The 20936-nt window shown below is 48.5% G+C and overlaps 1 pseudogene; it reads left to right on the forward strand.

Moving 5' to 3' along the window:
• The first annotated feature begins 1607 nt into the window (after positions 1-1607).
• LOC142365473 (leukemia inhibitory factor receptor-like) overlaps positions 1608-20936 on the forward strand; it is a 40457-nt pseudogene continuing 21128 nt past the window's right edge.

The following is a 20936-nucleotide window of genomic DNA, read 5'->3' on the forward strand; positions in this document are numbered from 1 at the left end:
CTGCCTTTTGAAGTGCCCTTTGTTGTAACCACAGGCTGTCTTTAAAATAGCAGATCTCAAGACCATAAACCTAGCTGACATGCTCATGATCTGCTTTTGTTTAGTCACAAGATCCTTCTGCTAGACACTCTCTCCACTTGCCATGCAATAGAAGAGATTTATGAGGCTATGAACATCTTAAAAACTGCTAAAAGAGTAGGTATGAGATTTTTAAAGAAAAAGGGAAAGTCTTTGGGGCCTAAGACCCTACTAAAGTAAGTGAATTTGCTGTTTTCACAGTAGTACTTGTAAGCCAGTCATAAGTAGGCACTCCTGAAGGGCAGCATGCGGGTACTCAGCTAGGAGACTCAGGACTAGTGTACGGGACTTGAATGAGAAACTTGAATTGAGGACTCAGTGCTCCAAAGAAGGAGCCATTCAAGTTTGAAGATGTGGGAATCGGCTGGGCCATGGGTGGCCTTGACGGTCTTGATGGAATACAGTCATATCTTTGAGCTAACAATTTTGTGCACCTGTGGTTGAAAAACAGGAGGAAAGGAACGAAGAAACAGGATGCGAAAATCCAATGCTTTGATAAGCATGAAGATCTTGTGAACAGACACATGATGACCAATCAGAAGAACAAAGGAGCTACATGCCAAAAGACCCTCACCAATGAGACTCTGGGGGTTGGGGACAAGGCGATATAAAAATGTTATGATTAACCATTAAAGTGCTTCTGCTGCTGCTTCTGCTTCTGCTTGCTTTTGCTTGCTTTGTGACTGCTGTAACTTATTGTGTCATGCTGCCACATGAAGAGATTAAAAATGCTTGTGATTCCAAAAGAAAAAAAAAATAGAAGTCGCCTAACCCAAAACTCAAGCCTTGTTCCTTGCATCTGAAGGCAGCAGGAAAGGTGCCTGGGTGGGAACAACTAAGTGTCTATAAATAAATGCTGAAAAAGGAGATTTTAATCAAAATCTCATCTTCCTTTACAACATTCCTTTATAACTACATCTTCTTTATAACACAGATTCTTGTGTTTACATCCTCTCTAAGCATACCTCCTTTCCCCTACATTCTTTCCTTCTGATACAGCTTTATTTTTTCTAATATGTTTTTTCTTTTGCTGCCGAAGTGAAGCACAGACAATAGTCTCATAAAGGAGAAATAACTACCTAACAGTCCTTTTTATGATGCTGAATCTGAATTTAATAGCATTTGTTCCTCAGATCATCATCTGAGCAGATATAGGTGCTTGCTAAGCATTGCTGCTGTAAACATTCAGAAACAAGGACAATGGCTTGGTTAAAATCCAGCTGTCATTAGAAAAATTTTTTGAAAAAGAGCTCTGTGGTATTTTGTTTTCATTCCACCCACTCATCTTCATTACTTCAAAAATACCAGTATTTGTAAAAGCCAAACTAAGTTCCTTCGAGGCCAGTCATGATCTCCAGGGACAAAAGTCAAAAAGGGAAGCCTTAGATGACAACTTTATCGATGATATATGAGGCAGAACAGAATTTAGTGCCAGAAGGCAAAGATTTTGGAGTATTGCCAGAGGAGGAGGTGAAGCGTGTTGAAGAGGCCCCACAATATACTAAACTGACAGTATGCCCTGTTAATGTATGGATCCTGTCCCACTGAAGGAAAGCATCAAAGGAGGAAGGCTCCCGTATGGAGTCCTACAAAACGAGTTGCAGAAGCCACTGAAGGAGAAGGTAAATGGAGTCATTTTGCAGAGGTGAAAGCCATCCAGCTGGCTTTAGACATTGCTGATCGAGAGAAGTGGCCAGTGCTCTATCTTTACACCGACTCCTGGATGGTGGCCAATGCCTTGTGGGGGTGGCTGCAGCAAGGGAAGAAGAACAACTGGCAGCGCAGAGGCAAACCCATCTGGGCTGCCTCATTGTGGCAAGATATTGCTGCCCGTCTGGAGCAGTTGGTTGTAAAAGGTCCGTCATATGCACGCCCATGTCCCTAAGAGTTGGGCCACTGAGGAACATCAAAACAACCACCAGGTGGATCAGGCTGCCAAGATTGAAGTGGCTCAGGTGGATCTGGACTGGCAACATAAGGGTGAACTCTTTATAGCTCGGTGGGCCCATGACACCTCACACCAAGGAAGACATGCAACTTACAGATGTGCTCGTGACCGAGGGGTGGACTTGACCATGGATACCATTGCACAGGTTATCCATGAATGTGAAACATGCGCTGCAATCAAGCAAGCCAAGGGGGTAAAGCCTCAGTAGTATGGAGGACGATGGCTAAAATATAAATATGGGGAGGCCTGGCAGATTGGCTACATCACACTGCCACAAACCCGCCAAGGCAAGCGCTATGTGCTCACAATGCTGGAGGCCACCACCGGATGGCTGGAAACCTACCCTGTGCCCCATGCCACTGCCCGGAATACCATCCTGGGCCTGGAAAAACAAGTCCTGTGGTGACATGGCACTCCCGAAAGAACTGAGTCGGACAACGGGACTCACTTTCACAACAGCCTCATAGACACCTGGGCCAAAGAACATGGTATTGAGTGGGTGTATCACATCCCCTACCATGCACCAGACTCTGGAAAGACTGAAAGCTCCAATGGGCTGCTAAAAACCACTTTGAGAACAATGGGCAGTGGGACTTTCAAAAATTGGGATACTCATTTAGAAAGGCCACCTGGTTGGTTAACACCAGAGGATCCACCTCTGGCTGGTCCTGCCCAGTCAAAACCTCAGCGCCCCGTAGAAGGGGATAAGTCCCCGTAGTGCACATGCGGAGCATGTTAGGGAAGACAGTCTGGGTTAGTCCTGCCTCAGGCAAAGGCAAGCCCATCCGCGGGATTGCTTTTGCTCAAGGACCTGGGTGTACCTGGAGGGTAATGTGGAAGGATGGGGAAGTCTGATGTGTACCTCATGGGGATTTGATTTTGGGCGAGAATAGTCCATAAATAAATTGTATGAAGTTAATTGTTAAATAACCCTGTCACTCTCTATCACTGTTATAATTGTTATGTGTTGTACCAGTAGTATCATAGTAAGAATCATCCAGATTAAAGAAGGATGGACTTTTTGATGAAACCTAGCATAGCACAGCGATGATGGGACTGGACCTGGTTTTCAACAACTGGCACCCAGCAACTTCATCAAGATCAACATCTCCTGCAGACTCCGGGCATGGGCCGCACCAGATAACCTCAGCCGTGAGCTCCAGATGCAGCAAGCGACCGCCCATCACCACACATCACCACTCCTGCCACAGAAGACCATTACGACAGATGGAGCCCGAAGTCATGGATTAAATGAACTCAATGGACACTTTAGAGTGATGATCCATAGACTAAGGGAATGATATCTGGAGACAGGAGAAGTGGTGGTGATCAGCTGGACAATGGGGGACCTGGGCATGACGTAGATGGTATGGAATAAGGGGTGGATAATGTCCTGGGTTCGGCCAGGACAGGGTTAATTTTCACCGGAATCCAGGAAGGGGCACAGCCAGGCTGGCTGACCCCACCTGGCCAAACAGAGCAGGGTATTCCACACCATGTGCTGTCATGCTGGGTTCCGGTGGGGGGGAGCTGAGCGGCGGGAGCTCACTCACGGCTCGGGAGCGCACGGCGGTGGTGCGGTCCAGGAGAACGGCTCTCTGGGTTGTGCAGTTTGTGTTGTGTATTCTCCTCATCTATATCGTTGTTGTTTCTGTTCCTTTTGTTTGCTGTTCTGTTAAACTGCCCTTATCCCGACCCACCAGTTTTCTGCCTGTTTCTTTCCATTCTCCACCGCACCCCGGCTGGGGGAGAAGCAGCTGCATGGTGCTTTTGTTGCCGGCTGCAGCCAATCCGTAACACTGGGACAGCCCTCATTTCTGATTGCTTTCCCTTGCAACTCACATACTCGTGCCATTAGCGCCGGGGTAGTTTTTCCATCCCACCTCATCATGTCCTCTCCATGGCCACGCAAATAAAAAGACAGGGTGCCTCGTGGTGTGTACTGTCTCTTTTGAGCAGGGGCATGCTTCCTCCTAATATGTGGGACACTGGTCCATACAGGTGGGGAATGGGACCTACCCAATTTTTCAAACAGTTTTTTGAACAGGTTTTCGGATTTTTCAGACAGCCTTTCCACAACTAAGATGCAAGCCCGTAGGGAAGAAGAGACATTGTCTTTGTATTGCCAGAATTGGCCAGCCACTTCTTTCACCATTGGTGCCTCTTCTTCTTTCCAAGTCATTGTTGCCAAAGAGTTGGCGTACGACGAGGACTTCTGCCATATGGGTCATACGCATTAGACCTCACCTGGATGTGACAAACTGCGGGTTGTCCAGGTTATAATAAATCGGCTCCCACATAGCTAATTCCCTCATGTACTGGATCCCTCTCTGCATGGTGGTCCACTTGACTCAGTGGCATGTAATATCTTCCTTGAAGGGATACCTGTCCTTCATGGCTGACAGAAGTCTCCTCCAAAGGCTGAGGACTTGTGTTCCTCTTTGTCCTGGGTTCAGCTGGGATAGGGTTAATTTTTTCACAAGAAGCCAGGAGGGGGCACAGACAGGATGTCTGACCCAAAGTGGCCAAGCTAACAGGGTATTTGATATCATGTGACATCATACTCAGTTTTGGGTGGGGGAGCTGGCTGGGGGGAGGTTAATCATTGCTCGGAGCCTGCTGAGCATCAGGCAGTGAGAGAGAGTTGCTCTGTGTATTCCCTTGGGGTTTTTTAATGTTCTTCTTTTCAGTATTGTTGTTGTTACTGTTCACTTTCTTTGCTGTTCTGTTAAACTCTCCTTATCCCGACCCACAGGTTTTGCCTTTTTTTTCTTCCCATTCTCCTCCCCACCCCAGTTGGGGGAGGGGCGATAGAGTGGCTGCGTGGCCCATTGTTGCCAGCCAGGGCTAAAGCACGACACTCTTCCAAGCAACTTGTCAATGCCCCCTTCCCTAGACAGGGATCCCAGCTGCTTGGCTTCCCTGTCCTCTAATTCCAAGCGACTGGCCCTGTTATCCCAGCACTGGAGCAGCCAGGTGGCAATATTCTCATCTGGATGACAGCTGAAATAATATTTTCATATATCTTGCAGCTCAGCCAGAGATCAGGTGTTTACTTCTTATTCTTCCTCCTGCTCTTGTGACCACCCTGGTTCATCTTCACCCTTGAGTTCTAAATTTTTGGTTGGAGCAGCTACAATGCCTGTAGCCAGGATTGGAGTAGAGGTATCACAGAATCACAGGATGGTAGATGTTGGAAGGGACCTCTGGAGATTGTCTAGTCTAATCCCCCTGCTAAAGCAGGTTCACCTAGAGCAGGCTGCACATGACCTCGTCCAGGTGGGTTTTGAATATCTCCAGAGAAGAAGACTACACAAGACCTCTGGGCAGCCCGTTCCAGTGCTCTGTCACCCTCAAAGTAAAGAAATTCTTACAAAAGCACTCTATCCAACAATGCAAGCGAAAAACTAGCCATTCATTAGCAATGGAAATTGTTTAATCCAGTACAAAGTTGATTTATACACAAAATCAAATGGTTACTTAGAGTAGTTTGGGTCTGGGAGATAGTCTGTTGTTGCAAAGCTTAAAACAACGCAACTATTTAGTTTAATGAGGTTACTTGATCACAGTTCTCAATTACCTACACAGAGAAAGGTTTTAAACATAGCCCGCAATATATGAAATATGAAAGTCAATGACATGTGGTAGACCTGCACTGAAAAGTGCATATTGTGAAAGTAAAGCTAATTAAGCATTGGCAATTCTTGCTCTTCAAGGATGGAGTGAACTAATCAAAATCAAAAATGAGATTGGATGTATTCCTAAAAAAATTCTAAATACGGGCTCAACACAAGTGTTCCCAGATTAAAGCCCTGGGTTCATATTACACTAAAGTTTGACTAGATTAGCATAAATCTTGCATAGATCTTATATTAAAAACTTTTTTAATAATGAAGGAAGACAGTATAGAGGGGACAAACTATCAGTTTTGAGGTAAGATTTAAAATAAGGGTCACGTGACAGATTGCTGGATTTACTTCTAGACTAATCCCGTCACACTAGGCAACATTTGGTCAAAAAAAAATTTCCTTTGAAAATTACCTAGCATTTTGGAAAAGAAACAGGCCAATCACATTTAATTTGGAGGAGAAGGCTGTTCTCTATTTGGAATCATGACAATGCTGTTCTAGCAGATGTATTATGAGTTACATGCCTGGAAACCTGTATACTAAAGACTTCTCATAGCCATGACCTTTTGGAAGAGTATGGAGTGGGGGGAAGGAGGGGAAATGGAAGAGGAACAGGTAGACTCTAGGGAACAGATATTATTACTCTCAGAACCAGCAGAATTTGTTTTAAAAAAAAAATAATTTATGAATTGAGGACCAGTGGCCATACTTTTCATGCCTATTTTTGTGTTCCACATGCCTAGATGGCTAAAAAGAAAAGGTTAAAAAGTCATCTTAGACAAAACATTTAGGGAAACTGTAAGGAGAGGATACTAGATGAAACCATGAAACCATTAAAAACATAGGTATTAAACATAATAGAAGAAAGCTGTCAATAAATTTTCTCAAGTTAAAATTTTTTTTCCTCCGCAGTTAAAGGTATCATCATAATAATTTAACACCAAATGGAACATTAAAAGTTCTCAGGGAAAATTATTATATAGCAAAACACCAAAAAATTGTAGAGACTGATGGCAATACTGAACAGCCATCATCCCAAATACAGCCAGGCAGAAATGCAGGTCCTGTAATAGAACAAGTTCTTCCCTTGGAAAGAAGGGGTATTGTTTGTGTGTAAGTAGCATCCCTTTGATCAAGTATTGCATGACCAGAATCATGTTAACATTTAACCTAGGCATAGAGACAGAATATCTTGGCCATCTAGATGATCCAATTAATCAAAGACAAGTTCTCCTTCTTGAAGGAACAAAGGAAAGTTGGCAAGAGAAAGTAGCCTTAAGTTGTCCTTATGTGACATGTGACCATATATGGATAAAAGGAGTTAGGGTACTTCATGCGGAAAGACCACCAAAGACCCCCGAAAAGGAGGGAGATGTGCGCAGAGGGGTCTGAAAAGGAGCCAAGAAGAATGACACCACGTAGTTGCACAGTGCATGTAGTTCAGAATGAATATGTATTAGATAGGTAGAATATGCATGAATTTAATGTATAAATGTAACGAAGGGGTCGGCATTGTGTGTGCTTGATTTGTGGAAAGTCCACCAAGCACCCAGGCCTGAATAAAACACTGTCTCTCCTGAGTGTGTGAGAATTGGCTTACTGCACACCGGGTAAAAGAATCTGCTTTTTGACCAACACAGATATGTTATTCCCTAAGTAATACTAAGCACTGAGATAAACTAAGATAAACTCAAACTAGCCTACTATCAGGAGAGACTTAAACGACTGTCCAAAAAATTAATGTTGAAAGATATGGCCCTGCTGCTGTTAAAATCAATGACGAAATCCTGCACTGAGTCTACAAAGGCACAGCATGTGTTCCAGCATCTGAGCTTCAATTTTCTGGAAACCAGAGATAAGGCAGGAAACAAAATAAATGGCCTGCATATATGTACTACATGCAGATAAGGTTCATTGTAAAATATAGCAGCTATGAAATTTTACAGGGAAGATCTCATGAGACAGGATGCATAGATAGCATATTTTCTGCAGATTAGAAGTAGCAGGGTAATTAGACCAGACATTCGTTTAAGGGATATTTATATTTGTTTTGTTTTGGCCTGGATAAATGCCAGGTGCCCACCAAAACAACTCTATCACTCCCCTCCTCAGCTGGACAGGGGAGAGGAAATATGATGAAAGGCTCGAAGGTCGAGATAAGGACAGGGAGAGATCACTCACCAACTACTGTCACGGGCAAAACGGACTGAACTTGGGAAAAAAGGGAGTTTAATTCATCACCAGTCAAATCAGAGGAGGATAGTGAGAAATAAAACCAGATCTTAAAACACCTTCCCCCCACAACTCCCTTCTTCCCGGGCTCAGCTTCAATCCTGTTTCTCTACCTCCTCCCCCTGAGCGGCGCAGGCGGACAGGGAATGGGGGTTATGGTCAGTTCATCACAGTTGTCTCTGCAGCTCCTTCCTCCTCAGGGGGAAGACCCCTCACACTTTTCCCCTGTTCCAGTGTGAAGGTTCCTCTCACGGGAGACAGTTCTCCACAAACTTCTCCAACGTGAGTCCTTCCCAGGGGCTGCAGCTCTTCACAAACTGCCCCAGCGTGGGTCCCTCCCATGGGGTGCAACTCTTCATGACATGGCCCAGAGTGCGTCCCTTCCACAGGGTGCAGTCCTTCAGGAACAGGCTGCTCCAGCATGGGTTCCCAGAGGGGTCACAAGCCCTGCCAGGAAACTGCTCAGGCGTGGGCTCCTCTCTCCACAGGTCTGCAGGTCCTGGCAGGAGCCTGCTGGAGCAGTCTGTTCCTGAAGGACTGCACCCTGTGAAATGGACCAATTCCCCAATGTGAATCAAGATCAAAGCAAAAATTATGTTTGATGAGGGGAAGGCTTACAATGTGGAAGAGACAGAAGCAAATTCAAGGAGTGGATCCACAGAATGAGTAGTGCCATATCTGCAGTTGGTTGGTATTGCTCAGCAGGGTTTGCCTGTCATTAGCTGGATAGGGATCTGCAGGTTACTTCTGTCACATTAATTTGGCAGAAAATAAACCCCCTTACATTCTAACTCTCTTCACCAGAGTGAGAGGCTAGGTGCAGCTAGGTTTAAATTCTGAGTGATGTCCAATTTGCCACTACCAGTCCAGTCACGTTTAATATGTATATTAAAATGCCACGATTATGGGTACACTAATAGCAGTCTGCACCTTCAGTCCAGTCGTGCTCATGAACTAGCACGGCCGTGTTTGGTCGCGTTCAGTGAGAAACTGTGACAACTGGCTACTTAAACAGTGCAGTTTTATATGTGCAACAGGTATACAGGTTTTTTGAATTGCTGGTGATAGTGACTGTCTGCAAGAAAGCACATGCAAATATAAAATGTGTGAAAAGGTTATAAATAATGCAGCCTGGCTATAAACAACAGAGAGTAACTATTCCCAAGAAAAGCACTTAGTTTAAGTCTCAACCAAGGTATACCAAGGTGGGGAGAAGCAAGGCTCAGCTCGTCGGCCAATCCCGGTTGTCGGAGGCAGTCTGAGGTGGAGTTTCCCTTGACTTGCTCACGGTGTTATCTTCTTTTCCTCCGAAGATCTTCTTCTCTGAAAATCCCCCATTTCCCTGGCTATTTTTATGTCCTTTCTATCTTTAAGGTGGAGTTTGAGTGACTGTAGTCATACATACCTTTTATCATGATTGGTGTAAAATTCTCTCGCTTTACATTTAAAGGTATAGTTTACGAAAAATCGAGAGCGCAGACTCGAAGAGGGGTGGTCGCACCTCGGAGGCAGGTAGCCTTCGGGATGGAGGTGTGTTTTGGTATTAAAATGATATTAAAATGAGCAAAGTTCACGAGAGGGTAGCACTTTGGCAAGGTTTCAAAAACCTGTTGGCTCAGGGGGCCAGATGAGCTGCTTATCAGTTCTAGAGGACCATTTCTTCCCGCTTTCTCATCACGGAGCATGGCCACGGAGTCTTCACTCCGCTCCGTTCTCTGTGGTACATTGCAGGGAGTTGCTGTGTTGGTGGATTCCTCGCATGCCTGCTGCAGCTGTGTCCCATCCTCAGAGCTCCTTTTGATTTCATGCATTTCCTTAATGGGTAAACACTGCTAAATTTTTCATATAAACCTTAATTTTCACATGTAAAACCTTAATTTTACTAATAATTCCACAAACGGGATTCTTCTAGGAAAAATGCCACTCCGGTTTCCAGTGGGCAGCTCTCCAGACCAGATAAACAGTTTGACCTTGATTATGATCTTCTTGAAGGGATCTCCAAGTCATTATTACAGTGAGTAGAAAATTCTCTGACCAGGATTAGAGGGGCCCTGCCTCCAGCCGGGTGGAGGAAAGGGACAACCGTGTTTATTGGACGGTGTGGATTCAATAGCCTGGCTCGTCAGATCCACAAGAGTATAAAGCTCTAGTGGATACTGGTGCACAGTGTACTTTTATGCCATCAGATTTCAAAGGGTCAGAGTCCATTTGCATTTCTGGAGTGACGGGGGGGTCGCAAGAGCTGAGTGTATTGGAGGCTGAAGTGAGCCTCACTGGGAAGGAGAGGCAGAAGCACCCCATTGTAACTGGCCCCGAGGCTCTGTGCATCCTTGGGATAGACTATCTTAGGAGAGGGTATTTCAAGGACCCAAAGGGGTATCGGTGGGCTTTTGGCATAGCTGCTGTGGAGACGGAAGAAATTAAACAGCTGTCTATTTTGACTGGTCTTTCTGAGGATCCTTCCACTGTGAGGCTGCTGAGGATTGAAGAACAACAGGTGCCAATCACGACCACAACAGTACACCAATGGCAATATCGCACCAACCAAGACTCCCTGATCCCCATTCATCAGCTGATCTGTCAACTGGAGAGTCAAGGAGTGATCAGCAAAACTCGCTCACCCTTTAATTATCCCATATGGCCAGTGAGAAAATCTACTGGAGAGTGGAGACTGATAGGAGACTACCGTGGTCTGAATGAAGTCACACCACCGCTGAGTGCTGCCGTGCCGGACATGCTAGAACTTCAATATCAGCTGGAGTCAAAGGCAGCCAAGTAGTATGCTACAACTGACATCGCTAATGCATTCTTCTCCATCCCTTTGGCAGCAGAGTGCAGACCACAGTTTACTTTCACCTGGAGGGGCATCCAGTGCACCAGGAATCGACTGCCCCAGGGGTGGAAACACAGTCCCACCATTTGCCATGGACTAATCCAGACTGCACAGGAAAAAGGTGAAGCTCCAGAACATCTGCAGTACATCGATGACATCATTATATGGGATGACACAGCAGAGGAAGTTTTTGAGAAAGGGCATTAAATAGTTCAGATCCTTCTGAAAGCCGGTTTCGCCATTAAGCGAAGAAGTAAAGTCAAGGGACCTGCGCAAGAGATCCAGTTTTTGGGAATAAAATGGCAGGATGGGCGCCGTGAAGTCCCAATGGATGTCATCAACAAAATAGCAGCTATGTCTCCACCAACCAGCAAAAAGGAAGCACAGGCCTTCCTGGGTGTTGTGGGTTTTTGGAGGATGCACATCCCAAATTACAGCCAGATTGTGAGTCCTCTGTACCACGTGACCCAGAAGAAGAATGAGATTTAATGGGGCCCTGAACAACAAGAAGCATTTGAACAAATTAAATGGGAGATATTTCATGCCGTAGCCTTTGGTCCAGTCCGGTCAGGGCAAGATGTTAAAAACGTGCTCTACACCGCAGCCGGGGAGAATGGCCCAACCTGGAGTCTCTGGCAGAAAGCACCAGGGGAGACTCGAGGTCGACCCCTGGGGTTTTGGAGTCGGGGATACGAAGGATGGGAGGCCCACTATACTCCCACGGAAAAAGAGATTCTGGCAGCATATGAAGGCGTTCAAGCTGCTTCAGAAGTGGTCGGCACTGAAGCATAGCTCCTCTTAGCACCCGGACTGCTAGTCCCGGGCTGGATGTTCAAAGAGAGGGTCCCCTCTACGCATCATGCCACCGATGCTACGTGGAGTAAGTGGGTCGCGCTGATCACACAGCGCGCCCGAATGGGAAACCCCAGTGACCGAGGAATTCTGGAGGTAATCATGGACTGGCCAGAAGGCAAAGATTTTGGAGTGTCGCCAGAGGAGGAGGTGACACGTGCTGAAGAGGCCCCACTGTATAACAAGCTGAAAGAAAATGAGAAGCAGTATGCCCTGTTCACGGATGGGTCCTGTCGCATTGTGGGGAAGCAGCGGAGGTGGAAGGCTGCTGTATGGAACCCTACACGACAAGTCGTGGAAACTGCCGAGGGAGAAGGTGAGTCCAGCCAGTTTGCAGAGGTGAAAGCCATCCAGCTGGCTTTAGACATTGCTGATCGAGAGAAGTGGCCAGTGCTCTATCTTTACACCGACTCCTGGATGGTGTCCAATGCCTTGTGGGGGTGGCTGCAGCAAGGGAAGAAGAACAACTGGCAGCGCAGAGGCAAACCGATCTGGGCTGCCCCATTGTGGCAAGATATTGCTGCCCGTCTGGAGCAGTTGGTTGTAAAGTCCTTCACGTGGACACCCACGTCCCTAACAGTCGGACCACTGAAGAACATCAAAACAACCACCAGGTGGATCAGGCTGCCAAGATTGAAGTAGCTCAGGTGGATCTGGACTGGCAACATAAGGGTGAACTGTTTATAGCTCGGTGGGCCCATGACACCTCGGGCCATCAAGGAAGACATGCAACATATAGATGGGCTCGTGACCGAGGGGTGGACTTGACCATGGACACTATTGCACAGGTTATCCATGAATGTTAAACATGCGCTGCAATCAAGCAAGCCAAGCGGGTAAAGCCTCAGTGGTATGGAGGACGATGGCTAAAATATAAATACGGGGAGGCCTGGCAGATTGACTACATCACACTGCCACAAACCCGCCAAGGCAAGCGCTATGTGCTCACAATGGTGGAGGCCACCACCGGATGGCTGGAAACCTACCCTGTGCCCTGTGCCACCGCCCAGAATCTCATCCTGGGCCTGGAAAAGCAAGTCCTATGGTGATATGGCACCCCAGAAAGACTTGAGTGGGCAACAGAAGTCCTTTTCGCAACAGCCTCATAGACACCTGAGCCAAAGAACACGGTATTGAGTGGGTGTATCACATCCCCTACCATGCACCAGACTCTGGAAAGATCGAGAGGTACACTGGGCTGCTAAAAACCACTTTGAGAGCAATGTGGGGTGGGACTTTCAAAAACTGGGATACTCATTTAGCAAAGGCCACCTGGTTGGTTAACACCAGAGGATCCACCAACCGGGCTGGTCCTGCCCAATCAAAACCTCAGCGCCCCGTAGAAGGGGATAAGTCCCCGTAGTGCACATGCGGAGCATGTTAGGGAAGACAGTCTGGGTTAGTCCTGCCTCAGGCAAAGGCAAGCTCATCTGCAGGATTGCTTTTGCTCAAGGACCTGGATGTACCTGGAGGGTAATGCGGAAGGATGGGGAAGTCCGATGTGTACCTCATGGGGATTTGATATTGGGTGAGAATAGTCCTTAAATGAAATTGTATGAAGTTAAATGTTAAATAACCCTGTCACTGTTATCACTACTGTAATTGTTTTATGTTATATCAGTAGTATCATCACAGTAAGAATCACCCAGACTAATGCAGGATGGACTTGGATGAAACCTAGCAGAGCACAGCGGTGATGGGACTGAACCTGGCTTCAACAACTGTCACCCAGCAACTTCATCAAGATCAACATCTTCAACCCGCAGACCGTGGACACGGGCCGCACCAGATACATCAGCCGTGAGCTCTGAATGCACCAAGCGACTGCCTGTCACCACACATCACCTCTCCTGCCATGGAAGACTGTTATGACAGATGGAGCCCAAAGTCATGGATTAAATGAACTCAATGGACACTTTAGTGATGATCCATAAACTAATGGAATGATATCTGTTTGTATGTATTAAAGACAGGAGAAGCGGTGGTGATGAACTGGAAAATGGGGGACCTGAGCATGACATCGATAGTATAGAATAAGGGATGGATAATGGCCTGGTTTCGGCCAGGAAAGGGTTAATTTTCACCAGAAGCCAGGAGGGGACACATCTGGGCGGGCTGATTCCACCTGGCCAAACGGAGCAGGGTATTCCATACCATGTGCCTTCATGCTGAGTTCCGGTGGGGGGAGCTGACCGGGGGGAAGTGAATCGCGGCTAGGGAGCCCGCAGGGCACCTGGTGGTAAGAGTTGCTCTGTCTGTTTCGCTGTTTTGTTTTGTATATTCTCCTTATCTGTATTGTTGCTGTTACTGTTCGCTTCCTTTGCTGTTCTGTTAAACTTCCCTTTTCCCGACCCACAGGTTTTTGCTTTTTTCTTTCCATTCTCTTCACCCCCGTCCCTCCCTGTGAGGGGAGCGGCGGTAGAGCGACTGCGTGACCCTTTATTGCCTGCCCCCTTTGTTGCCTGCCACGGCCAAACTGCAACAGGAGGGTATTGGTCTCTTCTCCTAAGTAACTAGTGATAGGACAAGAGGCAATGGCCTCAAGTTGCATCAGGGGAGGATCAGATTGGATATTAGGAAAAATTTCTTTACTGAGCGAGTGGTCAGGCATTGGAACAAGCTGCCCCAGGAAGTGGTGGAGTCACCACCGCTGGAGGTGTTCAAAAAACCTGTAGATACGGCACTTCAGGGCATGGATTAGCAGTCCTGGTGGTGTTGGGTTGACAGTTGGACTTCATGATCTTAGAGGTCTTTTCCAAACTTAATGATTCAATGATTCTATGATTGTGTGATTTGAAATGCTTGGCGAACTTCCTGTTTTCACTCAAATGTCTGCCCTCTAGTATTTCTGGCTGGCAGTCTACCTGACTGCTGGGCTGTTTAGCATCTTAGGCTTTTGTCTAAGTAAATTTACAACGCAACTGAAAGTTAAATCAGATACTCCAACCGTCTATCAATCAGGATTTTATGATTTACTTCACTTAGTTTGCCTTTCTCTTGACACCTGGGAGATTATATGTCATTGCTAACAGGTGTTCCTAAAGTCTCTTGTTTTTTGGGGGGGGGGAAATTTGTAGGTAACTTACTACTCAAAACTGTCTCATGAAGACATCATTCTTTCTTGGAAATGGACATCAGATATGCCTTTGGAGTGCACATTACACTATGTGAAGATTTGCTGTTACATTAACGTAGCACAGTTTGTTGGCCACAAGTATTGGAGTGACTGGAGCCCAGTAGAAGAGGTTCCTGGTATGTTTGTTCCCTTGCCACCTTTTATGGGTTTGCGTGGCAAGGGGGCTATAGGGGTGGCTTCTGTGAAAAGTTGTGAGACGCTTCCCCCATGTCTGATAAAGCCAGTGCCAGCCGGCTCTAAGATGGACCCGCTGCTGCCCAAGCCTGAGCCAGTCAGCAATGATGGTAGCGCCTCTGTGATAACATATTTAAGAAAGGGAAGAAAAAACTCAGCGGTGAAATGGCACTGAGGAGAGAGGAGTGAGACTATGCGAGAGAAACAATTCTGCAGACACCAAGGTCAGTGAAGAAGGAGGGGGGTGGAGGTGCTCGAGATGCCAGAGCAGAGACTCTTCCCTTGCAACTCGTGATGAAGATCATGGTGAGACAGGTTGTTCCCCTGCAGCCCATGAAGGTCCACGGTGGAGCAGATATCCACCTGTAGACCATGGAAGGGACCCCACGCCTGAGCAGGTGGATGCCTGAAGGAGGCTGTGACCCCATGGGGAGCCCCGCGCTGGAGCAGGCTCCTGCCAGGACCTGCGGACCCGTGGAGAGAGGAGACCACTCTGCAGCAGGTTTGCTGGCAGGGCTTGTGACCCCGTGGGGGACCCATACTGGAGCAGCCTGTTCCTGAAGGACTGCATCCCGTGGAAGGGACCCATGCTGGGGCAGTTTGTGAAGAGCTGCAGCCCGTGGGAAGGACTCACATTGGAGAAGTTTGTGGAGAAGTTTGTGTTGTTTGTTCCTCTTCCGTGAGAGGAACCTTCACTTTTGAGCAGGGAAAGAGTGTGAGGAGTCTTCCCCCTGAGGAGGAAGGAGCCGCAGAGACAACATGTGATGAACTGACCATAACCCCCGTTCCACGTTCCCCTGCGCCACTTGGGGTGTCTTGGTTTCAGCTGCTGCCGGCAACAAAAGCGCCACGCGGCCGCCCCTCCCCCCGCCGGCGTGCGGAGGAGAATGAAAAAGAAACAGGCAGAAACTGGTGGGTCGGGATAAGGGCAGTTTAACAGAACAGCAAACAGAGGGAACAGCAACAACAACGGTACAGATAAGGAGAAAACACAACAACGAACCGCATGACCCAGACAGCCGCTCTCCCGAACAGGACCAGCGCCGCACCCCCCCAAGCCGCGAGTCCCTTTTCCCCGCGCCGCCTCCCCACCGGAACCCAGCATGACAGCACATGGTATGGAATACCGGGCTCTGTTTGGCCAGGTGGGGTCAGCCCCCACCCCCAGGCTGTGCCCCTTCCTGGAGTCCGGTGAAAATTAACCCTGTCCTGGCCGAACCCAGGACATTATCCACCCCTTATTCCATACCATCTACGTCATGCACAGGTCCCCCATTGTCCAGTTGATCACCACCACTTCTCCTGTCTCCAGATATCATTCCCTTAGTCTATGGATCATCACTCTAAAGTGTCCATTGAGTTCATTTAATCCATGACTTCAGGCTCCATCTGTCGTAATGGTCTTCCGTGGCAGGAGTGGTGATGTGTGGTGATGGGCGGTCACTTGCTGCATCCGGAGCTCAAGGCTGATGCATCTGGTGCGGCCCGTGCCCACAGTCTGCAGGAGATGTTGATCTTGATGAAGTTGCTGGGTGCCAGTTGTTGAAAAACCAGGTCCAGTCCCATCATTGCTGTGCTCTGCTAGGTTTTCATCGAAAAAGTCCATCCTTCTTTAATCTGGACGATTCTTACTATGCTACTACTGGTACAAAATATAACAATTGTAACAGTGATAACAGACAGTGACAGGGTTATTTAACAATTAACTTTATACAAATTATTTATGGACTATTCTCCCCCAAAATTAAATCCCCATGAGGTACACATCGGACTTCCCCATCCTTCCGCATTATCCACCAGGTGCACCCAGGTCCTTGAGCAAAAGCAATCCCCCGGACGGGCTTGCCTTTGCCCGAGGCAGGACTAACCCAAACCGTCTTCCCTAACATGTTCTGCATGTGCACTACGGGGACTTTATCCCCTTCTACAGGGTGCTGAGGTTTTGACTGGGCAGGACCAGCCCGGTTGGTGGACCCTCTGTTGTTAACCAACCAGGTGGCCTTTGCTAAATGGGTATCCCAGTTTTTGAAAGTCCCACCCCACATTGCCCTCAAAGTGGTTTTTAGCAGACCATTATACCGTTCGATCTTTCCAGAGTCTGGTGCATGGTAGGGGATGTGATACACCCACTCAATACCATGTTCTTTGGCCCAGGTGTCTATGAGGCTGTTGCGAAAGTGAGTCCCGTTGTCCGACTCGATTCTTTCGGGAGTGCCATGTCACCACAGGACTTGTTTTTCAAGGCCCAGGATGGTATTCCGGGCGGTGGCATGGGGCACAGGGTAGGTGGTAGCCTGCACCATTGTGAGCACATAGCACTTGCCTTGGCGGGTTTGTGGCAGTGTGATGTAGTCAATCTGCCAAGCCTCCCCGTATTTATATTTTAGCCATCGTCCTCCATACCACTGAGGCTTTACCCGCTTGGCTTGCTTGATTGCAGCGCATGTCTCACATTCATGGATAACCTGTGCGATAGTGTCCATGGTCAAGTCCACCCCTCGGTCACGAGCCCATCTGTATGTCACATCTCTTCCTTGGTGGCCCGAGGTGTCATGGGCCCACCAAGCTATAAACAGTTCACCCTTATGTTGCCAGTCCAGATCCACCTGAGCTACTTCAATCTTGGCAGCCTGATCCACCTGGTGGTTGTTTTGATGTTCTTCAGTGGCCCGACTCTTAGGGACGTGGGCGTCCACGTGACGGACTTTTACAACCAACTGCTCCAGACGGGCAGCAATATCTTGCCACAATGGGGCAGCCCAGATAGGTTTGCCTCTGCGCTGCCAGTTGTTCTTCTTCCATTGCTGCAGCCACCCCCACAAGGCATCAGCCACCATCCAGGAGTCGGTGTAAAGATAGAGCACTGGCCACTTCTCTCGACTGGCAATGTCTAAAGCCAGCTGGATGGCTTTCACCTCTGCAAACTGGCTGGACTCACCTTCTCCCTCGGCAGTTTCCGCGACTTGTTGTGTAGGGCTCCATACAGCAGCCTTCCACCTCCGCTGCTTCCCCACAATGCGACAGGACCCATCCGTGAACAGGGCATACTGCTTCTTCTCTTCTGGCAGCTGGTTATACAGTGGGGCCTCTTCAGCACGTGTCACCTCCTCCTCTGGCGATGCTCCAAAATATTTGCCTTCTGGCCAGTCCATGATTACCTCCAGAATTCCTGGGCGACTGGGGTTTCCCATTCGGGTGCGCTGTGTGATCAGCGCGACCCACTTACTCCACCTAGCATCGGTGGCATGATGCATAGAGGGGACCCTCTCTTTGAACATCCAGCCCAGGACCGGCAATCGTGGTGCTGGGAGGAGCTGTGCTTCAGTGCCGACCACTTCTGAAGCAGCTCGAACACCTTCATATGCTGCCACAATCTCTTTTTCCGTGGGAGTATAGTGGGCCTTGGATCCTTTGTATCCCCGGCTCCAGAACCCCAGGGGTCGACCTCGAGTCTCCCCTGGTGCTTTCTGCCAGAGACTCCAGGTTGGGCCATTCTCCCCGGCTGCGGTGTAGAGCACGTTTTTAACATCTTGCCCTGACCGGACTGGACCAAGGGCTACGGCATGAACGATCTCCTGTTTAATTTGTTCAAATGCTTCTTGTTGTTCAGGGCCCCATTAAATCTCATTCTTCTTCTGCGTCACGTGGAACAGAGGACTCACAATCTGGCTGTAATTTGGGATGTGCATCCTCCAAAAACCCACAACACCCAGGAAGGCCTGTGCTTCCTTTTTGCTGGTTGGTGGAGACATAGCTGCTATTTTGTTGATGACATCCATTGGGATTTGACGGCGCCCATCCTGCCATTTTATCCCCAAAAACTGGACCCTTGCGCAGGTCCCTTGACTTGACTTTGCTTAATGGCGAAACCGGCTTTCAGAAGGATCTGAACTATTTAATGCCCTTTCTCAAAAACTTCCTCTGCTGTGTCATCCCATATAATGATGTCATCGATGTACTGCAGATGTTCTGGAGCTTCACCTTTTTCCTGTGCAGTCTGGATTAGTCCATGGCAAATGGTGGGACTGTGTTTCCACCCCTGGGGCAGTCGATTCCAGGTGCACTGGATGCCCCTCCAGGTGAAAGCAAACTGTGGCCTGCACTCTGCTGCCAAAGGGATGGAGAAGAATGCATTAGCGATGTCAGTTGTAGCGTACCACTTGGCTGCCTTTGACTCCAGCTGATATTGAAGTTCTAGCATGTCCGGCACGGCAGCACTCAGCGGTGGTGTGACTTCATTCAGGCCACGGTAGTCTATTGTCAGTCTCCACTCTCCAGTAGATTTTCTCACTGGCCATATGGGACTATTAAAGGGTGAGCGAGTTTTGCTGATCACTCCTTGACTCTCCAGCTGGCGGATCAGCTGATGAATGGGGAGAAGGGAGTCTTGGTTGGTACGATACTGTCACCGGTGCACCGTTGTGGTCGCGATGGGTACCTGTTGTTCTTCAACCCTCAGCAACCCCACAACGGAAGGATCCTCTGAGAGACCAGGCAAAATGGACAGCTGTTTAATTTCTTCTGCCTCCAAAGCAGCTATGGCAAAAGCCCACCGATACCCCTTTGGGTCCTTGAAATACCCTCTCCTAAGATAGTCTATCCCAAGGATGCATGGAGCCTTGGGGACAGTTACAATGGGGTGCTTCTGCCACTCCTGCCCAGTGAGGCTCACTTCAGCCACCAATACACTCAGCTCTTGGGACCCCCCTGTCACTCCCGAAATGCAAATGGACTCTGACCCTTTGAACTCTGATGGCATTAAAGTACACTGTGCACCAGTGTCCACTAGAGCTTTATACTCTTGTGGATCTGACGTGCCAGGCCACCGAATCCACACCGTCCAATAAACACGGTTGTCCCTTTCCTCCACCTGGCTGGAGGCAGGGCCCCTCTAATCCTGGTCAGAGAAATTGCTGCTCACTTGCTCTAAAAACGACTTGGAGGTCCCCTCCAGAGGATCGGAATCAAGACCAAACTGTCTACCTGGTCTGGAGAGCTGGCTGCTGGAAACTGGAGTGGCATTTTTCCTAACAGAATCCCCTTTGGTGATTGTTTTACCTCGCAACTCACGCACTCGTGCCTCTAGACTTGAGGTGGGTTTTCCATCCCACTTCCTCATGTCCTCTCCGTGGTCACGCAGGGTAGAACCACAGGGTGCCCCGTGGTGTATAGCCTCTGTATTCCCTCTCCTGAGCAGGGAAACGCTTGCCCCTAATAGCTGAGGCGCTGGCCTGTACAGGTGGGGAGTAGGACATGTTCTCTTTGATTTGCTGCACCTCCCGGGCCAGTTTCTCCACAGCTGAGACAAGGGAAGAAGAGAGACTTTCCTTATATTGCCGGAGTCTGACAGCCACCTCATCCACTGTTGGTGCCTCCTTACCTTTCCAGTCTATTATTGCCAGTGAGTTAGCATGTGAGGATGGTGTGCTCCACACAAACTTCCTCCACATGGATTGTGAGCACTGGAGTTCATCTGGGTCTGTGGGTACCTGCTCATCGTCTGTGTCACAGTAAACCAGCTCTCGCACAGCTAATTCCCTCAGGTACTGAATACCCCTTTCCATATTGGTCCACTTGCCAGGATAGCATACAAAATCCTCACTGAAGGGGTACCTCTCCCTCACGCCTGACAGAAGTCTCCTCCAGAGGCTGAGGGCTTGGTCCTTTTTCCCAACGGCCTTGTCAATGCCCCCGTCCCTGGCCAGGGATCCCAGCTGCTTGGCTTCCTTGCCCTCTAATTGCAAGCTGCTGGCCCCGTTATCCCAGCACTGCAGCAGCCAGGTAGCAATGTGCTTGCATGGGTGGCGGCTGAAATCTTTGCACATGTCTCGCAGCTTGCCCAGGGACAGGGACCGGGTGATGATCTCTGTCTCCCGTGATGACCCTGGCTCATTGTCATCCCTCCCGGAGCGATCTGCTCTCTTTGCATCTTTCTTTAGTTTTACGGGGGCGACTGCTACCAGCACAGGTTGGTTATTGGGCTCAGCCGTGATGCCTGCTGCTGGAGCTGGAGCAGCTGCTGTGCCCGCTGGGGAAACCGAGGCAGACCCTGCA

This window comes from Opisthocomus hoazin, chromosome W (assembly GCF_030867145.1).
Source record: "Opisthocomus hoazin isolate bOpiHoa1 chromosome W, bOpiHoa1.hap1, whole genome shotgun sequence".
In the NCBI taxonomy this organism is placed as follows: Eukaryota; Metazoa; Chordata; class Aves; order Opisthocomiformes; family Opisthocomidae; genus Opisthocomus; species Opisthocomus hoazin.